Source organism: Harpia harpyja, chromosome 15 (assembly GCF_026419915.1).
Source record: "Harpia harpyja isolate bHarHar1 chromosome 15, bHarHar1 primary haplotype, whole genome shotgun sequence".
Lineage (NCBI taxonomy): Eukaryota > Metazoa > Chordata > Aves > Accipitriformes > Accipitridae > Harpia > Harpia harpyja.
The window spans coordinates 15,243,258-15,265,059 of NC_068954.1; positions in this window are offsets into that span (position 1 = coordinate 15,243,258).

Below are 21,802 nucleotides of genomic sequence, written 5' to 3' on the forward strand. Positions count from 1 at the left end.
TTTTTGGAAGTGCCAAGCTGCCACAGTTTTTAGTAAAGTCAGTGAAAATTATAAGTGCTCAGTACCTGGAAATCCAGCTGCTTTTTGTTCAATTTTTTTAGCTGTATATGAAAGATTTTGGCTACCTAAAGCTGATAACCTTAAACTGAGGCTTAGTCTTGTAACGACATAATGGAACAGAAATTTGGGTTATTATTTTAAAAGAGGGAAACAGTAATTGGGTCATTGAGATTGAGGTAGAAAAGCCAGTTCAGCCTTGGTTTGCTGAATTCATCTAAGGTCTTTAACATTAAGAAAACATCTTCTCGTGTTTTCAGGATTTTTCCTGAGGTTTCATTCATAATGTAATTAAAAAGAACGCATACTCTTCCATGCGTATTTCAGACAGTAGTAAGATCTGGTGTCATATTTAAATAATTGTCAGAATAGAAAATTTGGGGGTGGGGTGAGAATACAGGGTGAATATTTCACTTGGAAACACTCTCATTTCCACTGGAGTCAGTGACAGAATTCCCTCTGACTTTTAAAGGCCGCAAAAGCAAGTCAGCAAAAAAAAAGCATAAACAGAAGCATCCCAAGCCTGCTGAGACTTCATTACATAATTTTAAAGATATGAAGGATAAATTCAGGCATCTAAATGACATATACATGTGTTATGCACCATTAATAAGTGATGAGAAATAAATAAATTAAACCAAACATGCCCAGTGCACCACTGCTCTTCACAGGACGTAAGTTGGAAAACCTAAAAATAGAAAAGATGATTTCGTGTGCAAGTGCCGTGAAGGAGTAGTGATTCAGCAGGGAAAGATGTAAACAGAGCACCAACATAGACCCAGTGGGGATGTACAAACGTGAGGGAGGGCACAGTTTCTCTCACTGTGCATCACATGGAGAGACCCAGGTAAGTTACAAACAGCACAGATCTAAAACATAGCAGTAGGTGGCCAAGGTGGCTTATATCTGAATTTTTTCTTCAATTTTGATTTGTCTCTTGTCCCTGAGAAATTGTTGCTGGCTACTGGCTATCTAAGTGTCTTGTATATGTCGGGTTTGTTTCCTATTTTTTGTGCCTTGCATGTCTGCTGAATAATTTATGCTATGAAAAACAAGTTAAGCAAGCAAGCTTCTTTTGTGCTTCATTCAGGAAGCAGTGATGTTAGTGGTCACTGGCTAGGGAAGGAAAGACCATCCCAGAAACAGTTTGAGCCAAACACTTTGAAGGTTTTGAAGATCAAGACCAGATCCTTAACTTAATTACATAATAATAAAGGCCAGTTGTTAACTTCCTCCATTTGAAGAATGATATATTCATTCTGTTTCTAATTGGCAGCTGCTGTAGGAACCCATGGCTCACTGCAATGATGTCAGTATGACAGCTCCAAGCAAGAGCCAGCAAAACATCAAGAAATATATAAGCACAGAGCACAACTGTTTCCTCTTAGCCGATGATTTGCCTACAAAAATAAATCCCACCTGTTCCAAAATTCTGACACAATAATGAAGCACAAGTGGTACTGAGCACCTTGATCACTTTTAGAGCAGCCATGGGAGCTTCCCAACAAGCCCCTGTAACTGGCTGGTAGGTGCCAAAAGCAGACATGGGGATGAGCATGTGGTAGCTGTGGTTCTTTGCTATGTGCTGTCTGTGTAGATTCTGTTCTTTACAGGCACAAATGCCACAAAAAGTAAATCTGATCATCTGAACAGCATTATCCATTGTAGTTATGTCCTTAATTTCTTTTGGACTTCCACATTTCAGGGTATGGAGGGTTCCCTATCCAAACCCAGGGAAGAACACTTGCTCCAGTAACCCCAACTGCTGGAAGCTGCTGGAGGTAGGATGTGCAATCCAGGCTTTTCTCTTTACAGCAGAAATCAAAATAGTTAAAAAATAGAGAAGGGTAGAAGTTATTGCTTAGTAACAACACTTAACAACACTGATTTCCTTGCAGGTCTTACATGTAGTTGGATTCTTCCTCTGAAGAAATATCTCCTCAAGTTAGATCAATTGTGTCCCTCAGGAGGTCTTCTCATTCACTTAGTTTTCAAGGTGCCATGTGGAATAAACACAAATCTGGGGTCAGTATTTCATTTGAGAAGTCAAATTTGGGAAAAAAGTATCTGTCTGTTGTAACGGCTAGTGTGAGAATCAAAACTGGAATGAGGTAAACCTGAGCTCCAAAGGGTATAATAAAGAAGGGTAACACCTGCGTTTAGAAAGAAAGGGTTAAAAAGCACATGATGGGCAGGTAATATGGAGCATGCTCTGGTGAAAGCTAAAAAAACAGAGTGCCCTCTTCTCAACAAGCAGAAGCTATGAAAGCTACCCAGAAAATATGACTAGAGCTAGAGTTCAGCAGATAAGGAAAAGATGGTGTTGTGAAAACACGGACCCTACTTGTTCCAGGCTACACCATCAAAGGTAAGAACGTTCTCAGTGGTGGTTGTGGTTATCCCTCACATCTCTAGTTGTGACAGCCTAGAAATCATGAAGGGCACAGGAGATGCCACAACAGTCTCATAAACGAGGGCTACAGTGAAGAACCCAGAATCCAATGACTGGGCCCTTGAAGAAAAACTCACTGTTTAAAATGAAGAACAACATTTCAATTATAGGAAATGTACACAGTAGAAATCTTAAGCCATAAACCAACAACAGAGTGCACATCTAGCCCAGCGCATACCGAGAAATCCAAGGCCTAAACTCTGCACATGATAACCTTGCACCAGAAAATGTTGGGGACTGTAATATCAAAACACATGACTGAGAGCATTGAAGCTTAACAGCCACATTTGCAATATCCTGCAGCTGGGTTAAGCTTATTGATTAACCTGGCTTTAAAAAGACCAGGACTATCCTGATTATGAAGCTCAGCAGATCACTCCATGAATGGACTGTACTATGTCATGTGGATTTACTGACTTTACAGACTTTTGCCTTTTTAGTGATTTCTGCACCACACTTCATTTTGCAGCATTGATGTGTCCTCAGAACGCATAAAACAACAGAGATCTGTTTTGAGTTGAGGAGCTATGCAGATTTATACCAGCTGAAGATCTGGACTACAGTATCACCACATTCCTTTCCTGCATGCACCATAATACTGCTGGGCTGCAAACAGCTGTTGGAGCTGCCATGATGCAGCTAAGGGCAATCAGCTTCCTTCTAATGAAACAAAACCTTGTCAGATGCAATGGACAGTGACTTGTGATTCCACCCTGTCTCCTCTGGAAAAAACAGGTAACATTCATAGAAGGAAGCTGGGCTGTAACAGAAAGATTAATTTTAAACCTGTAGTGCTCTGCTGGTAACTGGTGCATTGTCATATCAAACAAAGAGCCAGTATCAACAAAAATGAACCCACTCCTTGCTTCTATAATCAGAAGAAAATGCTGATAAGATATGTTTATGGAAATGCAAATAGGAGCCATCATGTTCTCCCATGCTACACAAATGTTGCAGCCAATCCTCCTTTCCACACAAAGCTGCTAGGTAATGATAGCTCATGTATATGAGGGAACCTAACCCAAAAGTTCAGATTCAATTCTGAATATTCCTCAAGTCTGGAATAGGTAAAATATCTGAACCTCTCCTCAGCACTAATGCTATAATTCTTTTGTTTTACAGGCTGGTTTTTAAGTGGTGAAAGCCTTTCAGCCTGCCCAGCTGAGATGCTCAAGCTTTTCAGCAGCAGGACACCTTAGCTCATGAGCAGGATTTCTTTGCTCAGGTTAAGCAGGAAAGTCTGTATTAAATAATGTCGGAAAAGTGAAATAATTGCAAACTTGATACTTCTTCATGACTCCCACATTGAAAACGTCTGTTCCATGGGAAAGGGGTTGGGTGAAGAAGATCTCTATCTATTCTTAGCTTATAATGATCTGACTTTTTACTGTATTTCTGTGTTGGCCTCATCCAAAGCCAATAAAGCCAATGGAAAACTTAAGGTGGAAAACGTATTCTAACAATAAGTGTCAGCAAATCATTTGCAGCAGGGAAGCAGCTTGTCCACCTGAATGGGCACAGAGATCAGAACGTGGATGCTTTACCTGGCCAGCTGAGACCACCACCTTCATCACAGCACCAGAATTAAATCTTGCAAACAGTTTCGGAGTATATTAGAAGTTTCAGTGAAAGGCAATGACAGATAAATGGCATCAGTGAAGGAATCAGCAGGCAGACTGGTGTCCTGTTTTAACCCCAGCCAGCAACTAAGCACCATGCAGCCACTCGCTTGCTTCTCCCTGCTCCCAGTGGGATAGGGAGGAGAATAAAAAAAAAGTAAAACTCATATGTTGAGATAAGAATGATTTAATAGCTAAAGGAAAATAAAATATAATAATAATAATAAAATACAATAATAACAATAGTAATGAAAAGGAATATAACCCCCCCTCAAAATGAGAGAAATAAAACCCAAGAAAAGACAAGCGATGCACAACGCAATTGCTCACCGCCTGCTGACCGATGCCCAAGCAGCAAACCACACCTCCCGGACAACTCCCTGTAGTTTATATACTCAGCATGATGTTCTATGGTATGAAATATCCCTTTGGCTAGTTCAGGTCAGCTGTCCTGGCCATGCTCCCTCCCAGATTCTTGTACACCTGCTTGCTGGTAGAGCATGGGAAACTGAAAAATCCTTAACTTAGGATAAGTCCTACTTAACAACAGCTAAAACATCAGTGTGTTATCAACATTATTCTCACATGAAATCCAAAACACACTGTACCAGCTACTAAGAAGAAAATTAACTCTATCCCAGCCAAACCCAGGACAAGTGGGAAGGAAGGAAAAGCAGTAAATCAAAAGAAATGGTTGGCATTTACTGGGTTTAGAGCCTTTCAAAATATGCAGGGTCCTTCAGAGAAGGAGACTATAATACTAATCTGAGTGGGAAGTGATGCTAACAAGTTGTAAAAAGTGGGAAGCTGAAGGTCAACAAGGCCAGCCAGTCACCCTTTTTAGAAAAGCTGCACTTAATAGCTAACATTTTCTTGGCAGTCCTCAAAAACACATATTAACATCTCTCTTCTTTGGGTATCTCGTCATAAAGCAGAGGAGTGGTTTGGTAGATCAGGTTTAAGAAGGTAATTCTGGCAAAGACAAAGAGTTTGGCAGTAAAGGCAGCAGCTAAACTGAGAATCTCCGGTTGGCTCTACTGGCAGAGCATGATGTGCAGTGACTATTCACTCATTATTGTGGTGATCTGCAAAGTATTTCATTTGAACAAAAGAAATGTGAAAGAAGCCCCGGAGGCACCAAGCTTCTCAAGAAGCAGGGCTGATGATAGGCCTTAACAAGTAGCCTTGCTTTAAAATCTCTATTAAATCATAAGGTAAGCAACAAAATAATCTAGAGAAGCAGTACCTCTGCAATCACAAGATAGCTTGGAACCAGCACAAGAAGTTTTCCTTGAATTCATTACAGCATTCTAGCAGAGCTACTGTTGCAACAGATGTCAACAAGAGATGCTGTTACATACTGTCTTTCCAAATCACAGGAATAATCCTAGCATGTGGAGTAAGATTTAGTTTGGAAAACAAACTGAGGAGTTAGTTTGAGTTACGTAAACTCTGGGAAAGAAGCAACAAGAACTTTTTTTCCTTGGTTTTAATCTGTAATAAGAGTTCTCAAGAATTGTAGTGGGAGAATCACTCTCTGATAACTGGGTATTTTTGATAGGTTGTGATATCTAAAAAATATATATATATTTCCTGTACTCCGACAACTCACATCAGAATGAGATTGAATGAGCATGTTTAAAATAGATAACAGAATTTCAGAGGCTTTCTCTGGCACCTTTACAGCATTCCTATTTGCTGTCTTTCCCTGTGTGTACTGCATGTTTGAAGTCCCATTCTCAGCCTTATCTAGTCAAGACGTTGCTCTCTGACCTGGTTTAAGATGGATCATATGTTAACATATGAACCAGTGAAAGAGTTTCAGTTTTGTAATACTGCTCTGTTGAGTAAAGGTCTGAGTACTTGCATACTGAAGTTCTCATGGAACACAAAAAATGCAAGATTTTTGTTCTACATCTGGAATAACAGGTGCCTTTAAAGTTGGATTGGTTGTGTTTCACTGAGGTGGAGAAAAAGCTTGGATAGTGTCAGTAACTAACTTAGGTTATGCAAGTTAAAGTATCTGCACCCTAAAAGTACAACAGGTAGAGTGTCAAATACCTTCTCTGACTGTGTTTCAGATTATTCTTTCCTGTGATGCTTCTAACTTTTAGATCTGCTTCACTGTATATAAAGAGTTAACCCATTAGTTATCTTTTGCTGACACAATATAGTGTCGAATTATTTTCTTCTCTTGACCCAGTAGAAATCTTTTCCGGGGCTACACACTGCTTATTCAAAGAGGAAAGATGCATCTATCAAGTCTTGCCAAAATGTTTAGATAACACAAAGCTGACATGGGTGCTGAAAAATAAAATAAATTAATGTAGAATGCAAAAAGAAAAACTGCAGCTGAATATGAAAGGGTGTGACGCTTTGCAGAGAGTTTTGTTTGGGCAGACAAATAAAAGCTTTAAAGCGTATCAGCGTCTACTGGGTATTTGTTCCAAAAGACCAGATTTCCTGAGGCTGAACTTACAACTTACTTATGCTATTTTAGTACACAAGGGTCAATTCCACTTGACCATTTCTATTTTTTAATTCTGAATATGAATGGTTGGGAAGCAAAGAACATTACATGCAGGGGATGGTATGCTACACAGGCAGGGAGTTTGTGAAACAACTCCTAATCAAATCTTTAAATGCAAAGTAGACAGGGATCGAAACAAGAGCGTAGCTCAGTTTGCTATAATCTTTGCAGCATGTTTAGGGACAAAATTCATTTTATGATTATTCTTTATTCTCATTATAACTTTCTGCAAATTTCTTCAAGAGCTGAAAGGTGAGAAAGTAGTAAAGTGTAGTAGACTAAATGTCCCACCAAATCTTTGTTCTTGTGTATGCCATTTCTAATACTGCTCCCATCTCCACAGTGTTCCAGTGCCTTCCAGTAATGCACTAAGCAATGTGACCAACATCTGTCAAATGTTTGTGCTCTCCGTTTCTCTCCTCAGGGGAAGATGTGTGTTCAACAGAGTGTTTTCTTTCAGAATTTATTTTTAATAAAACCTAAATGCATGTGCTATTTGTTTGTTAGAGAAGTCAAAGAAATATGCCTTGCACTCAGGACAGTAGGTACACAGGATGCCATAGCCCAGGGCTGCCTCTGGGAGAAGGAGAATTTCACAACTCTGCCCAGGAGTGGATAAAAGCAGTGGGCAGGTCATGAAGGGGGGAAGGTGGGGAGTGCTTAAAGGGAGCCTTGGCGGGGGAATGCAAGCACACAAGCTGGGAATGCAGGAAGGAGAGGGTGAGGTTTTATTTTTGCATCTTTGACTGCTTGCATTCAAATCTTATGTTGCAAATACAAAGAAAGAAAACACCCAAGTTTCAGACTAATTCCCACATGCTGTCATCAGAGCCATTGCTCACTTTGCTGCTTCTGCTCCTGAGCATCCCAGAGTTGGAACAAGAGAGCTATGACAGTGAAGCATGTGGCAGATTTGAGAGAGTATGTTTACACATTTACTGCCTATGCTTTTTTAATGTCCAGCTCAGGACAACCTTAACAAATCCCAATGTCTCTTGCACATGTATTTTAAAAAGAGAGAAAGGGAAAAAAAAATTATCAGGCACTCACAGCTGGTGAGAACGTGGGCAAAAGGTTCTGTCTGTTAGGAATTAAACAGTTTCCAGTTAGAAGGTAAACTTAGAGGGCTTTGAGCACATAGTGGAGAAGCAGGACTGATGTGCTCTTTTTCTTTTCAGTCATTAAGAGGGACTGTAAGAGACTCCTATGAAAAGTCAGGAGAAGCCAGCTCCACCTTCTTTCCAGCAGTAGCAAGTGAATTTTACCTTTGACTGGAGTAGATGTGTTAATGTTAAATAAATAATTGTGGGGGGTTTATTCAGTGGGTTCTTCTGTTTTTCTGAAATAAACACTTTGTGTGCCTGTTTCTCATTTAACCACAGCCTTAAGAATAAACTCCTATACTAGTCTTCACATAAATAGTATATCGAGTAAATTGTCTTTCCTCTGTTGTAAAAAGACTTTAACTACAGCCCTGCAGCTAAACTAACCCAATTCTCGAGGAATATGCTTAAAATAAACACTACAGATAAAACACTGAGTTGTCTTCAGGTGATATTTTATTCTCCTTCCTATCACAATTGTCACTTTTCTTCATTTAATTGTTAACTTTTTAACAGCTAACACCTGGTGTGCTCAGCATAATTTAGAAAGTGAGACATCCCTTGAGTTGGAGAGAAGCAACATTACCAAACAAAGCTTCAAAAATATCATTGTTCTCTGGTTGCAGAGACACATGTGCATTTGCATTGATGCCGACAAGTGCTGTCCGTAAGGGAGGATTATTTTATTTTTCTCTGTCCCAAGACATAAATTTAGTCTCGGTGCTCTAGTCCTCAAAACTCCCACACATTTCATTGGAAAATATACCTGAACAAAGACTGCAAGTTCTGTCCTTGGGGAGGCAGAGAGTAGATTTTTGTCTTAGATTTATACCAGCAGTATGTAGAGAAAAAATATGCAATAAGTCAAAGAGATTTTACTTATCAGAGCTTTAGACAACCATTTGTCAGTACTTAACTGTATTGCTGGATGACTCATTCCCATTTCTAATACCTAGGAATACAGGGTATGTGTGGGAACACAATGTCTGCATTGATTTTAATCTGGTCTCTTTTTGTACTGTCTACAAATAGCTCAAAACGAACCCAATCAGATAAGCAGAGTAGAAAATGATTGCAAAAACACATACAGTAAGCCACTCATGGGGGCCTCAGAAAGGCCAAGGAACATACAAAACAGAAAATGCCAAGGTAGCAAAGAACAACTCATAAAAGGGTACAGTTCTTCTATGCCATGGCTGAATAAATCAGCTAGGCAAAGTGAATCCCTGTAAAGGAAGAGAAAGATTTTCTTTTTAGTTGAAGGGCCAGAAGTTATCCTACTCGAAGCTTAGTGTTAGCAGCACATCCTTTTTTTTAATCATTTCAATTTTGGACATCTTTCATGCAAATCCAAGATCCATGTCAGATTAAGAATGGGTAATCCATCGTTTACACTAGGCAGGTTGGAGAAGGCAGGTTTTGCTGCTATTGCGCGATCAGTGTTTAAAACACTGTACGTGCTCCAGCCCCCACTGAACTCCCTTTCACAGATGCCTGTTGGAGTCCTTGGCTCCAGAAGGCTGCTGGAAGAGTGGGTGTGGTAGACTTTTGGAAAAGAAGTTTTCCTGTTATGGGAGAATTTTTAAGTTTTTTAAGTTATTTCCGATCCAAAATGAAACAAAAAATTGAAATTTTGTTATTGTTTTGCAAGCTGTTCTTCTGAAAACAACTTGAATCAGGTCAATTCGATTTTTTTGCAATAACAACAAGCTGTTTGCTTTCAGTTTTGACATTTGCTTTTTTCTCCACCTTTTAGTGAAAATCAAAATTTCAAAACAAAAACTCAATTAAAATAACCAACCAAGCCAATTTTTCTGTTTTAAAATTTGCCAAATAGGCTCTGTCAACAATTTCAAAAGCTTTTGATATTGACATATTCATCACTGAGATATGTCTCCAGAGTAGTGCCATAGCCTTGACAAGTCAAGAATTTCCAACAAAAATGCCTTGCTGGTCTAGCGCCTTAACATGTATTTCTTCTGCCATCCTGAAGGTAACCATTTGGGAGCCAGGGTGGAAGGGGAGAAACAAGGGATGCAGAATAACAGGCTCACCCTTAATCTAGAATTGATGATAGGAGGAAGAAGCAGTCATAGAGGAATCTTATGCAAGACAGAGATGACAACCAATCCGATGTTAAAATAGTCACAGAGTCAGAGTAGCCTCTTTGACTATGCATACACAGCTTAAATTCCCTTTTCCACATCAGAACAAACTATAAGTCCCCTAAGGGTACTGCAATTACACTGATTTCACATCAGAATAAGTCAGAGAACTGTCAAAATTGCTATAAAGACAAGATCAGAATTTCATCTTGCCTTCTCCACGTGACTGTGCGTCTGCCCCTCATTCTTGCTGATAGGCAACTTTTCTTTGTGAACCATTTCTCTGAACACAATTATATGGAAAAATGGAGAGGTTCACAAAAGTTCCTGAGGCAGTGCCAACTGAAGAAGAAATACATCCACAGAGCTCAGAGGAGTCCTTAGCTACAGCAGATAGTCAGAGCTACTGCGTCTACCTCTCCTGGTCCTGGAGCAAGTTCTGTTGACAACAGCCAAGGGCCTTCACCTCCACATCCCAAAGCAGAGCGCAAGTATGCAGCTTGCCATCCTGGGACAAGCCTGCTGTAATTCATATGTAGTTCACACTAGGAGGGAAAGCAGTCCGCAGGGAACAGCCACGTAATGAATGTTTGCAGAGGCCCCCTGCATACATTTCCTGAGATCATCTTAGCAGAAAGCTATGAGTTTCCTCCAGTTTGCCAGACCAGATATGCAATATGTTCAGAACTGGGAAGAACATGTTGTAGTGCTGTATCACAAATACCCCCCCAAAAAACCTACAGAGACAATAAGAAATACGAGGTTTCCAAATGCAAGTGGGATAGCAATTACGTATTTGCAACTGTGGCAAGCCCAAGTAAAACTTACCTGTATTTTCCGTCTAGGCTGGAATCAGGTTTTTAAGAACCTATTCTGAAGAGAGCATAGGGTTTCACACCTTGAAGGCTTCATGTCATCCCTGTGAATTGTGATGATGACTACCTCCCTGTTTACTTCGGAACTGAATGGAAAGTTGCTTATGTACATCCTACACTTTTGCTAGCATCTTGATCCTTGTCTTCCAGCAGCCTCAGGGAAAGATTGTGAGAGATAATGACCCCCCACAAAGAGAAGCAGAGGGCCTCATAATCCTATTCCTTGGAATAACCTGTTCTACAAGGGCAACATATTTCCTTGATGGCGGAAAAGTGTTGCGGAACCTCTGTGAGGAAATGGTTTCAAAGCTGTAGTCCAAATCCATTGCAGATATCCCAAAGTTCTGTGTAACGCCAGGGAAGCGCAGGGATTCCCCAGTGCATCTTGGTTTTACTGGCAATCTTGCATCTTTCTCTGCCAAGCCTGGATCTGCTGAAGCCATGATGATGGAGAAACCCCTTAGTCTTCTCTGTACAGGGTAGCCACTGAAAAGAAACACTAATATCACCTTGGACCACATTACATCCTCCTCATGAATTTATCTATTTTGGACAGGTAACAGCAAACTTTCCCTTCCTCACTGCAAAGCACAGGGCAGTGAAGACACCGAGGGCCATCAGGATCTCATCTTCTGCACTGAGGGGTTCATTTGTACCTGTGGAAGACCCGTTGTACCCAGATCTCAGGGACAGGAAGGCCTGAGGGTCAGCAGGATGTCAGAGGAAGAAATTCGGTAAGCATCCACTTAAAACCCCAAAAATTCAAGAGGATATCACCTTAGAAATCAACTAAATGGAGCATATTGCTTGCCAAATAAAGGAAAACTGGGTTATTTATTGTTTTAGCAAGGATTTTTTATTAAAGCAAACACAAAAGTTATTGTATTCATGTAATAAGGATAAGCGACAAGGAAACGTCTGAGATTAAATAATCACCTTCTCCAGGAACTAAATTGTTACTTTTACTGAGTGTTTTCTTTCATTGTTAAAATGAAAGTTTAGTTATAATTAAACAATTAAATATTAAACCCCACATTTTTGGAACAGGCTTCTAGAAGCCTTAGAGTTGAGGGGGTTTTTTGCCTGTAGCTGTCTTCTGGAATAAGCATCCTAAAATTACCAAAGACAAAGATATAAATGCCCCTGACTGCAATCTGTACAATTTAAAGTCAGTTTAGATAACTGCAAATGCATGGCTTATATTCCCCATCTCTGCACACACACTCAAGTTTACTAAAAATAAAAAAATTCCTCTGATTTACATCTGTTTTATTTTTTTCTGTTGAGCTAAGAGTTGATTCTCCACCCACACATGCAACAGCAGCTAACTCTCAATTAATTTTAAAAGATCTTTAATAAAAAAACATGCTGGAGAGGGAGTTAAGTTACTGGAAATTAAGCATCGGGACTTCTCTAAAGTATAAGGGTTTTTCCATCCCTCTGGAAGGTAATTTGACTTAAGGAAAAAACATACAATACTTGACTGGTTGATAGACTCTGGTGATTTATTTTGCATGTTGAAACATGTCCACTCCCATCACTTGAACCAAACACTAGCTTGTTTTGTTTCTTAAACAGTGTGAAATGGCAGGATTTATAAAACTATACTAGTTGCCAAAACTAGATTAAGACCAACCTAGAGCTGATGTAATATGACTTTCCTTGGATGTAAGATCTCCAAACAGCAGGACACCTTCCTTATAAGTGCTGAAATATCAGAAACTAAAAATCAGGAAAAGTGGGGGGGCGGGGATAGAAGATCTGTCTGTACAACCCTATGTTAAGTCATGGAGAGATTAAATGAGCAGACTGGCCTTCCACAAAGTCCCACGACAGAGACATTCGTGCAGGGCACGATGTTGGTGTCCCATCTGGCTTTCTCAGAGCTCACTCCAGCAGACGCATCCCTGTCTCGGAGCACACAGTGTACCCATCTCCCCAGGACTTTCCTCAGCCGTACAGCAAAGGAAAGAGAGACTTGAAGTAATTCTGAAAGGAAGTGGTAGTTAAACAAAATAAGCCCGAGGGAGAGATGTCATAAGCTGCATCGAAATTCAAAAGGTGGCTTCAAGGAGACAGGTGATCCTGAAGCATTCACACTGGGCTCTGCCTCAGTACAGGGGAAAAGTATTACCTCAGGCCCATGTGTCACACCTGAGCAACTGAGGTAAAGTATGTATTCTTTAGCTTTAAGCATCCAAGACTTAAGTGTCTACATTAAACCAGTTATAGGAGAGAGGCATAGCCCAGGGACCCCTATCTCACCCCACACCAGGGTCCCAAGCAGGTTGCACGGCTTGCTGTTCTACACTGGCCACAGCCTGGCTCCCCTCCCGGCACCTCACATGCTTGTACCTATGTGGGCTAAAGGCATGTAATCCTAACACTCATCCTTTAGCTGCCATGTCTTTGTATCAGAAAGAAATGATAGTTTTATTCCATGCATTCATTTTTAAACCGTGTCACTTTTAACATACAAATGCTAAATGGAGAGATCAAAATGATTTGTAAGGACCGTGTTCAGTCGAGACGGCATCCGTGGCGCTGCAGCGAAACAAAGGGAAACATGCAGAGAGTCAGTGCAGAGAAAAGCCTCAGAAAACCTGCAGTGCAGCAGGATGAGTAAACTAGCTAACGAAACACTTGATATCTTTGTACAGCAAGCCACGATAAATGAGGCATGAAAGAGTAATCTGGACATGCACTTAGTGAAAGGAACAGACTGAAAAAGAAAGAACCAGCCATATAGCTTCAAGCTGTGATATTGAAAATGAAATAATAAATGAACCAGTTCAGGGTTAAAGACAAAATTAAGCATATTTGCAAACTGTGAAAAAAAAATGAGGGATGACTTGCCATTTCTTTATGTCATGGAGCTTAAAGACAGGAGAGACCTTTGTATCATCTATTTTGACTTCCTGAATAAGACAGGCTATTACATTTCTCTCCTCTTTTGATACTTAGGTTACCTTTTCAGGTACAGTTAAACCAATGCAATGCTTAGCTACATGAAAACAGGTACCCCTGATTAACTGTGTCATTGAACTACACTGTTAGGCTAAAGGACAGAAGGATTATTTCTGTCCTCAGGGGAATAAACAGTTCCGCTCCACAGGCAGAGGACAGGGAAGACAATTCAGTTCATAACAGAGGGCATGCCCAGAAGATACTAATCCACACCACTGACAGAAAAACAAAACCAGAAACCATCATAACAGCTGTTCTTCCCAGGTGCAAAATCTATATTTTTTTCCCCAAAGCTGGTGTTTGGTTAGACTTTAAATGTGCAAAGAAAGCTCTGTAGTATATTCACCTCCGGAACAGGCTTGCCATTTCTACCCTCATCTCTGCTTGCTCTTTCACCATTTTCATCCTCAACAAATGGCCCTCTTCATCAGTTTTAGAGAAGAAGGCAGGAGACAAGCTAAGCAAACTCCTGAAATAAAAATGGTCAATTGTTCTTAAGGAAACGGAAGGGGAAAAAAAAAGAAAGAAAAAATTCTTCTCCATTCTTACAGGCAGTCATAAAAGCCCTGAAGCATAAGATTTGATTATAACCATATCTGTATTTAGAGCTGCAAGTGCTGTGGGCAAACCTAAGGCAATGCTTAACCCCCTGTCCCCTAAACGACATTCAATTATTTCCACAGGACTGCTTGAGAGTAGCAGCAGAGAAGACTCAGGTGTGAAATATTACTGTGGAGGAAAAGCTGCATTTCCTGTAGTTACAAACAGTAAAAAGAGTAAGTAAAGGTTTCAAAGTAAAAGAAGGAAAGAACAGAGGAATTTATGGCATCTAAATACACAAAAGGTTATCCAGTCTAATACTTAGCGTAACAGATGACAGGATTTTGCCTAGAGTTGAATTCAAAGATAGAAATGTATGTAAATCTCATTTCAACAATGTCAAACAGAGAATCCAACACTGCCTCAGATCCTCTATTTATTCACCCTCACCTGACATCTGGATTGAACACCATTCTCCTTTTGTGCTGTACTCCTGACACACACAATGCTAAGTACAGAGACAAGATAATTTTCCTCTTACTTAATACTCCGTTGTCCATACATCCCAAGACATCATTAGTCTTTCATGATAAGCCTTGAACACAGAGCTCAGCAAGGTGGTTATCCATGAAGGCATCGTTCTCCTTTACTAACTCAAAAAAAAAAAAAAAAAGAAAAAAGTATATAAAGTACATCAATATCTATCTGTGGATACAGTCTGCTGATACAATCTTCAGTCTGTGCTCCCAGTTGTACTACTCTGGCTGTCAGCCCGCAAACATCCAAGTAGGTAACTCACACCACTGTGTACCATTAGACTGTCCTCATGATTTACCACAACTTGTTATGTCTTCTGCAGACTTGTTATTAATGATTTAAATAAGAATATAGAAGTATCTCACAATGGGTTTCTTTCCTGGTAAGTTTTTTTTAAAGTGTCCTGTCATTGACTTCAAGCACATGAGTGTTTTCATTTGTCTTTTAAATGGCTTATTATTAAAGCAACCAATTTTCTGGATTTTAAGGAGTCATCACTTTTCAGGTTCTTGGGAGGAACGCTATAAACAATTCCCACCATCATTTTTTAGTACTGCCTACATGAAGATGATGTTTTCACTACCCCAACAATCATTTCAATTTTGGGAAAAATGCCAGTTCTTAAAGCTTCAGATATATTAATTATAGTTTGTGCTATATTCTGCTCACACAAATTAACACATGGGATAAACCAGTGACTTGTACATAGGCAAACACCATGTCTTTAGGCCAGAGGTGACACTTTTTTTGTCCATGAGAATGAAGTCCAATATTTATTATCTTGTACAAAGTGATGGACATCTTACGCTAAGCAAATACTGTATATTAGTATGAAGTTTGCTCCTGGTCACATTGAATCTGCAGCAAATACAACCTGGGTTGAAGTTACCGTGTGAAGTTATTGTGTCTACATGTTTGTAGCTGCCACATGATGGCAAAGGCCACTTGTATGTTGATTTACAATTCGTGTCATCCCACCACACCAGTATCTGCGTTGTTCTGCCCTGGCACAGGTTCACTGCCTGTACCTGAAATGCTCCGGGTTTATACAAGGGTAACCAGAGGGGAATCAGCTTTACCGGATTGCTGAGGAAAGTGATACAGCACTTGGCACCAAGTAAAGAAACTGGAGAAAGAACTGACCTGAAATACTGCGGTAGATACAAGGCAAGAACAAATGTCCATTGCAGTGACTTGTACAAAGAAAAGGAATCACGATTAAGCACCGGTTTCCCAGTAAAAATAAGCAAGGGGCATAAACTGCTTAACATAATCCCATGACATAAAATGGAAACAAGGGCCAACTAACAGAAAACAAGAAAAGGGAAAGGGAAAACAAGGGTTTCTTTCTTTGCTGTAGTGTCTGTGGTTTATCAGATGCTACACACCTTACAGAGCAATTTAATTGGATGAAGAGCTCTGTATTATTATCCGACCACATAATCACATTAGAGTTTGACTTATTCACTTCAACCAGAACAAGTAGGTAGCAAAGGGTCAGGAAATTATGTAAACTGGAGTGTGCATTTCTCCATGAACCCTGAAAGACTCAGACAGGCTTAAGCTATAAGAAATGCTTTTAATCTTCTTAAAAACAATTTTACAAAAGTAAAACTCCAAAACAGATATAACGAAACCTGTTGTTGTTGACCTGTACTGTCTTAAGCAAATCAGTGGGTGATGTATGTCACCACAGAGCATGTTAGCTATTTTCAGCAGCTTTTCATGTGTGTTATGAACTGATCTGTGGTTTATTTTAACTATATGTAATGACAGCTGTGGGGTAAAGAATTTGAGATGTCAACACCCAACAGAAAATGGTCTCTTGTGGCTTTTGAGTATGTCATGCAATGGCTGCTCTGGACTATAATTCTTCCCCATAAACATCTAACTCCCTCCGGTGTGTGCAAGGACAGAAAGAGGATGCAGCCATGGTGAGAAGGGGAGATATATGCTTCCCTGCAAAGTGGCAGTGAAGGCAAAGGAGGCAGAAGGGGAACAACTGTGAAGCAAGATGTGCAGCAGACCCCCTAGTTCTCTCCATCAGATCTACCTGGGCCCCAGACTATGCTCTGTTCACATTCGTCATTTAGTTTCTGTACTTCTATGCTATTTTTGGAATGGAACCCACATTTTAGTCAAGGTGTTACTTTACATGAGCATGATGCTATCACCTCTTTTCATCTTTACTTATGTGGCCACCAATTGTATTATTCACTGCTGCTGCATGCTGACCAGCAATCCCAGCCAAGTGTGCCTTATTCACTATTTTTGCTTATTCCATGCAAATTAGAAGATCCCAAAGCATCACTGTGAGAAATTTTTGAGAACTTTTTGTCGTTCCAACGTGCAGTAACTGAAACTGGATATACAGTAGTGAAAAGTGGAACATAAATACAGTTGAAATTTGTGATCCTTTCCCTGTATTACTAAACCACCAGAACCCCTTACTAAAATTGAAAGTTTTATTAGAGATGAAGTTGTCTTTCCTCTATTGTTTTGGTATTAGCTGCAAGAGTTATATATGAAGAGCTTACGCAGCCCGGTGAGATAGAAATTTTTTCGTTTTATTTTAAACTGCCTGCAATTCACCGTTAAGATATATCCACTATTTAAGAATAGGTTATTACCAAAGGGTCTGGGAATTCTCTCCGTGCAGGGCAAAGTGCTGAATCTTCATGCACACTAGAGATAGCAAGTAGCACTTCCATAGGAGTAGGGAAAGGACTGAAGTTAGAGATGACTCACACTAAAGGGCTCTCACTGTCTCGCTTTCCCCCCTCCCTTCTCTCCTCCCCTCTCTCCAATTTGGCAGAGAAGAAGGTAGGCAAGCTGGAAGCTTTTAGTTCTGCCTGATAGTCTAACAAAATACCTAGTGCAGATGCAGGGAGCCAGCATAAAAGCATGGTGTCTGATTAGATGAGATACCAGGAGCCAAGAAAAAGATTGTGGTGCCTGCTGAGTTGAAACGGAAGTCAGGTTGAAAGGAGGTGTTCCTCGCTCAGACAGACAGCATGGGCACTGAGGGAAGAGTATGAAGTGAAAGACAAAAAAATGTAGGGAATGCTAATGTTTTAGAAGAAAAATTGGAGCAGCTGGCAATTAAAAAACCCAAACAAACAAAAAACCCCACCACACCAAAAAACCCCATCAATCACATACTCTAATCCTATCACAAGGAGTATCAGTATCACTAAAAGACACCTAAGCATGTGCAGACACAGCAAGCTCCATTGAAAACCAAGGAAGAATTACAGGTACTTACTGCCATCCACAAGGCTGTACACATGCTTTAAAATATACGTACCTATGTTTAAATCCCTTCCTGAACAGGGTTATTACATTACCAAGTCCAAGCTTCCCACTCAGCTGGAATAGAATAGAATAGAATAGAATAGTTCAGTTGGAAGGGACCTACAATGATCGTCTAGTCCAACTGCAATGCACATCAGTTTCTTAATGAATTTTAAGTTATACCAAAGGTATTAGTAAGTCTAGAATTTCACACAGCTCGCTGTAGTGTCTTCCTTCCTGTTTGACCCACGCAAATAGGTGGGGATACTAAAAACAGAAAATGGGTGAGCAAGAAAGTAGGACTGAAAATGTCAACGGAGTCAGCAGAGCGAGCTAGTCCTTTAAAGAGAAAAGAGGTGTACACAGCCGAGGAGAAGTTCTTAATCAAAAGAGAACTAACCAGCCTACACCCACTGAATGGATTTGTCTTCATTCCTTAATGTTATTACTCGCACTGGCTGCTCCATTTAATTACTATTAGCACTTGTGGGAGCCAGTAGTGGGTGATGGGTAGGGAGGCACATGAGTGCCCTTAATGCAGAAAGTGACCGCAGATAGTCACTGATCATTTCAGGATCCTCTATGATCTCCTCTACCCCTGTTAAGTGGAAGGGTGAGAGCAAGTGATAAAAGCACAAGCCAATTTTTCCTCTTTTTAGTATTAAGCATTCCACACTCCCAGACTTCCTTTAACTCCCACTAAACATTTAAAAAATATCATGATCTTAAATATCAGGCTTTAAGAATTTTTAATTTAATTTTCATTAAAAATAAATATTTGAAAAATAATTTTAAACTGTTTGCAATCATGCACATGAATCTTGATCACATCACTGTTCAAATTCCTAGTCCCTGTGTAATTACTTGCGTAAAACACCTCTTGTGAATAGCAAGTAAATCATTAGTGATTAGACTTTTTGGGACTGTTTTGAAGAGACCCAGCTGCTGTCTTTATGTCAAAGAACATCCATAAGGCACCAGTGGTTAAACAACATGGTATTTTTGTATGTCAGGCATCACGTGCTTGGATATTAATCATGCTTAGTGCTTTTCAGATGTGACTCTCAAAGCATCTCACTGAAAAGCAGTTATGGCCCCCGTTCAGAGACGGGGAAGCTGAGGCACAGGCCAAGTGACTTGCTTCATTTCACGCAGCAGATCTGAGGTCACAGCCCTGGTTCCAGCAGGGGAGAATTTCACTTGGTTTCTTGCCTTTTCATTCACCTTTCATTTTCCAATTGAAATGCTGAGACAAAGAAAAATTCTGGATTATTTGATGCTAATGAAGCAAAAAAAACCCCAAACCAAAACCCAAAACCCTAAGAATGGGGCTAGCATATTGCCAAGATTAGAAAATCTGAATTTAAATTAGAAAAAAATTTCCTAACCTTGTGTAATCTTACTTTTTTTTCTAAAAGAAAATATAGCAAAGCATTTTCCAGAATAAACAGCCCTTCATAGGTGCTAAATCAGCCACTGAAAAATAGCTCTCCTGTCCAAAAATTGTCATCCTGAATCATAGTTCTATCCTCATTACTGAGATATATATGTGTAGAAAGAGAGAGGGAAGAATAAGAATTGGTCTGCTTAATTGTGATAGCAGCAAGGACTGTTTAGTATATCTGCAAGACATGGGTTTTGCATAAAATATGGTGGGTTTGCAAGTGAATCTCAGAAGTAATTTTTCACTGTTTATATATAAATATATACATATGAAACATTCATTGAAGCATATGTATAATGTTTTGTAAGCCCAACGGAACAACAGCTGTAAATCATTACCAAAATGAGAAATTAAAACCTCCTTTTGTCTCAACTGTGTAGAGGGCAGGGAGTTATTTATAAGATACCCTAAATATATAGTTGAGTTTCCTACTGAACTCAAAAAAGGTACACGAGCTACTCATAAAGCTGAGTCAGTGACTGTAAAAAGATGAGTTTGCGGAGCAGTGCTGAGCTGGACCAGAGAGATCACTGTGACATTTAGTGGTTACAATACCACTGGAACAGCAACCAACTCCTCCAGAGGAAGTGGTAACGTGCTTACTCAAATTTTCTGCCCTCCCTCAGGTTCCTGAGTTCACAATCTGAAAGTCTTCAGCAGGCTTAAATCCGGAGACAATAATGCTCCTCCACTTCCTTATGCAGGAAGCTTTAAATTACAAGGATGGATTATTTTAATTGCTACTCTTTGGGTTCTCTGCTTGAGCTAGTGGTAAACATCTATGGCAAAACATATGGATATTGAAGGAATAGCTGTGTCAGACCATCGTGTTTGCAGCTACTGCCTTATAAACTTTGCACCCAGTGTATTTGGTAAAGACTATTAGAAGTGGAAATATTCATAAAGAACTTGTAGGCAGTAGCTTTATGTCCTGACATTAGCAAACTACCCACTAAATTAACCAGCATGTGTTGTCAGTAAGCAAGCCTTGAAGATAGGGAGAAAGCTCTGAATTGCTGCAAGAGGAAGTCAGGGACCCCATAGTGCTAAAAGCCTGTTTAAACAATTCTTATTTCTACCTCCTTCTATTAGTAAAATCCTAATGCGAGTGCTTCTATAGAGTAATAAACAGAGAAAATTCAAGCTCACATTCTGGATCCAAATGTGTTTGGATTATGACTTTTTTGGGCTCCTTAAATGAGAATTTGGGTCAGCACTGCTGCTACCAATAAATATTTAGATTCTAGTAAAATTTAAAGGCACCATTCCTCATTGTGGGGTTGAAAAATCCTATCATCCAGTGCAGGAAGAGATGTGTCTAACAGGGAATAAAGTGTCCTGTGATCATCTCTGTCTTGCAGTGCCCATCACTAGTGACAGCCCTTTTCCAGGTTACTGGCTGTCACACGCAGCACAGAAGGGGACAGGGCACTCACTCCATCCCCATCTTCACCAGCGACTAGCCTGGCTGCCTGCTGGCACTCTTCAAATGTCAAAATACTTGCTGCTACCACATCAGATGCCATACAGCTTGTTTTCCCTTTTTAATCTTAAGCTACCGCAGCCTCCACAGGCAAGCCTGAGTAGAGAGAAAGGACAGGAAGGGAAAGAGAAGGAGGGGAGAGCTCCGGTTTCCCAAGGAGAGGTCAGAATCAGGAGTAGCCTCCAGGCCCTTTCTTTCAGCAGAGGACGCAGCTAACTCTTCCTTCCTCCCCATTGCCACGGGTTGGCACACCACTTCGTCAGCCTCCAGGCCCTTTCAGCTCCCTATGCCTTCTTGCCTTTGGGAGTGAGGAGTCTGCCCTACCGCTGAGGGCATGTTCCCAAGCAATAGCTTGTAATAGTAAACAGCACTGAGCTCTTACATAAAATGTTCTGCCTCCTTAGAGCTGGACAGAAGGGCAGGTTTTGCTCTCTCTATTTTATAGATAGAAAAAACAGGTTTAAAAAAGGCCATCTTGACTTGCCTAAGGTCATGCAGCAAACGGGAACAGAGAGTTTCTTGGGGTCTTACTGACCACAGCTGAGGTGTCTTAGGGTCCTATTTCGCTTTCAAAGAGATCGCCTTTACAGCAAGAAGCCAGTGCATGCAGGATATAACCAAAGGTCTGAGCGAACAGTTCTTCGTTCAACATCATGATATTACTTCAGTTAAATTTCAAGCAATGTGGTGCTGTGCACGGGGATGCTGATCAAGGGCTGTGCAAATTGCAATGCTATTCCACCTACCCTAACATGCAAACTGTCAGCCCTTAACGTGCAAACTGTTATGCGAAAGC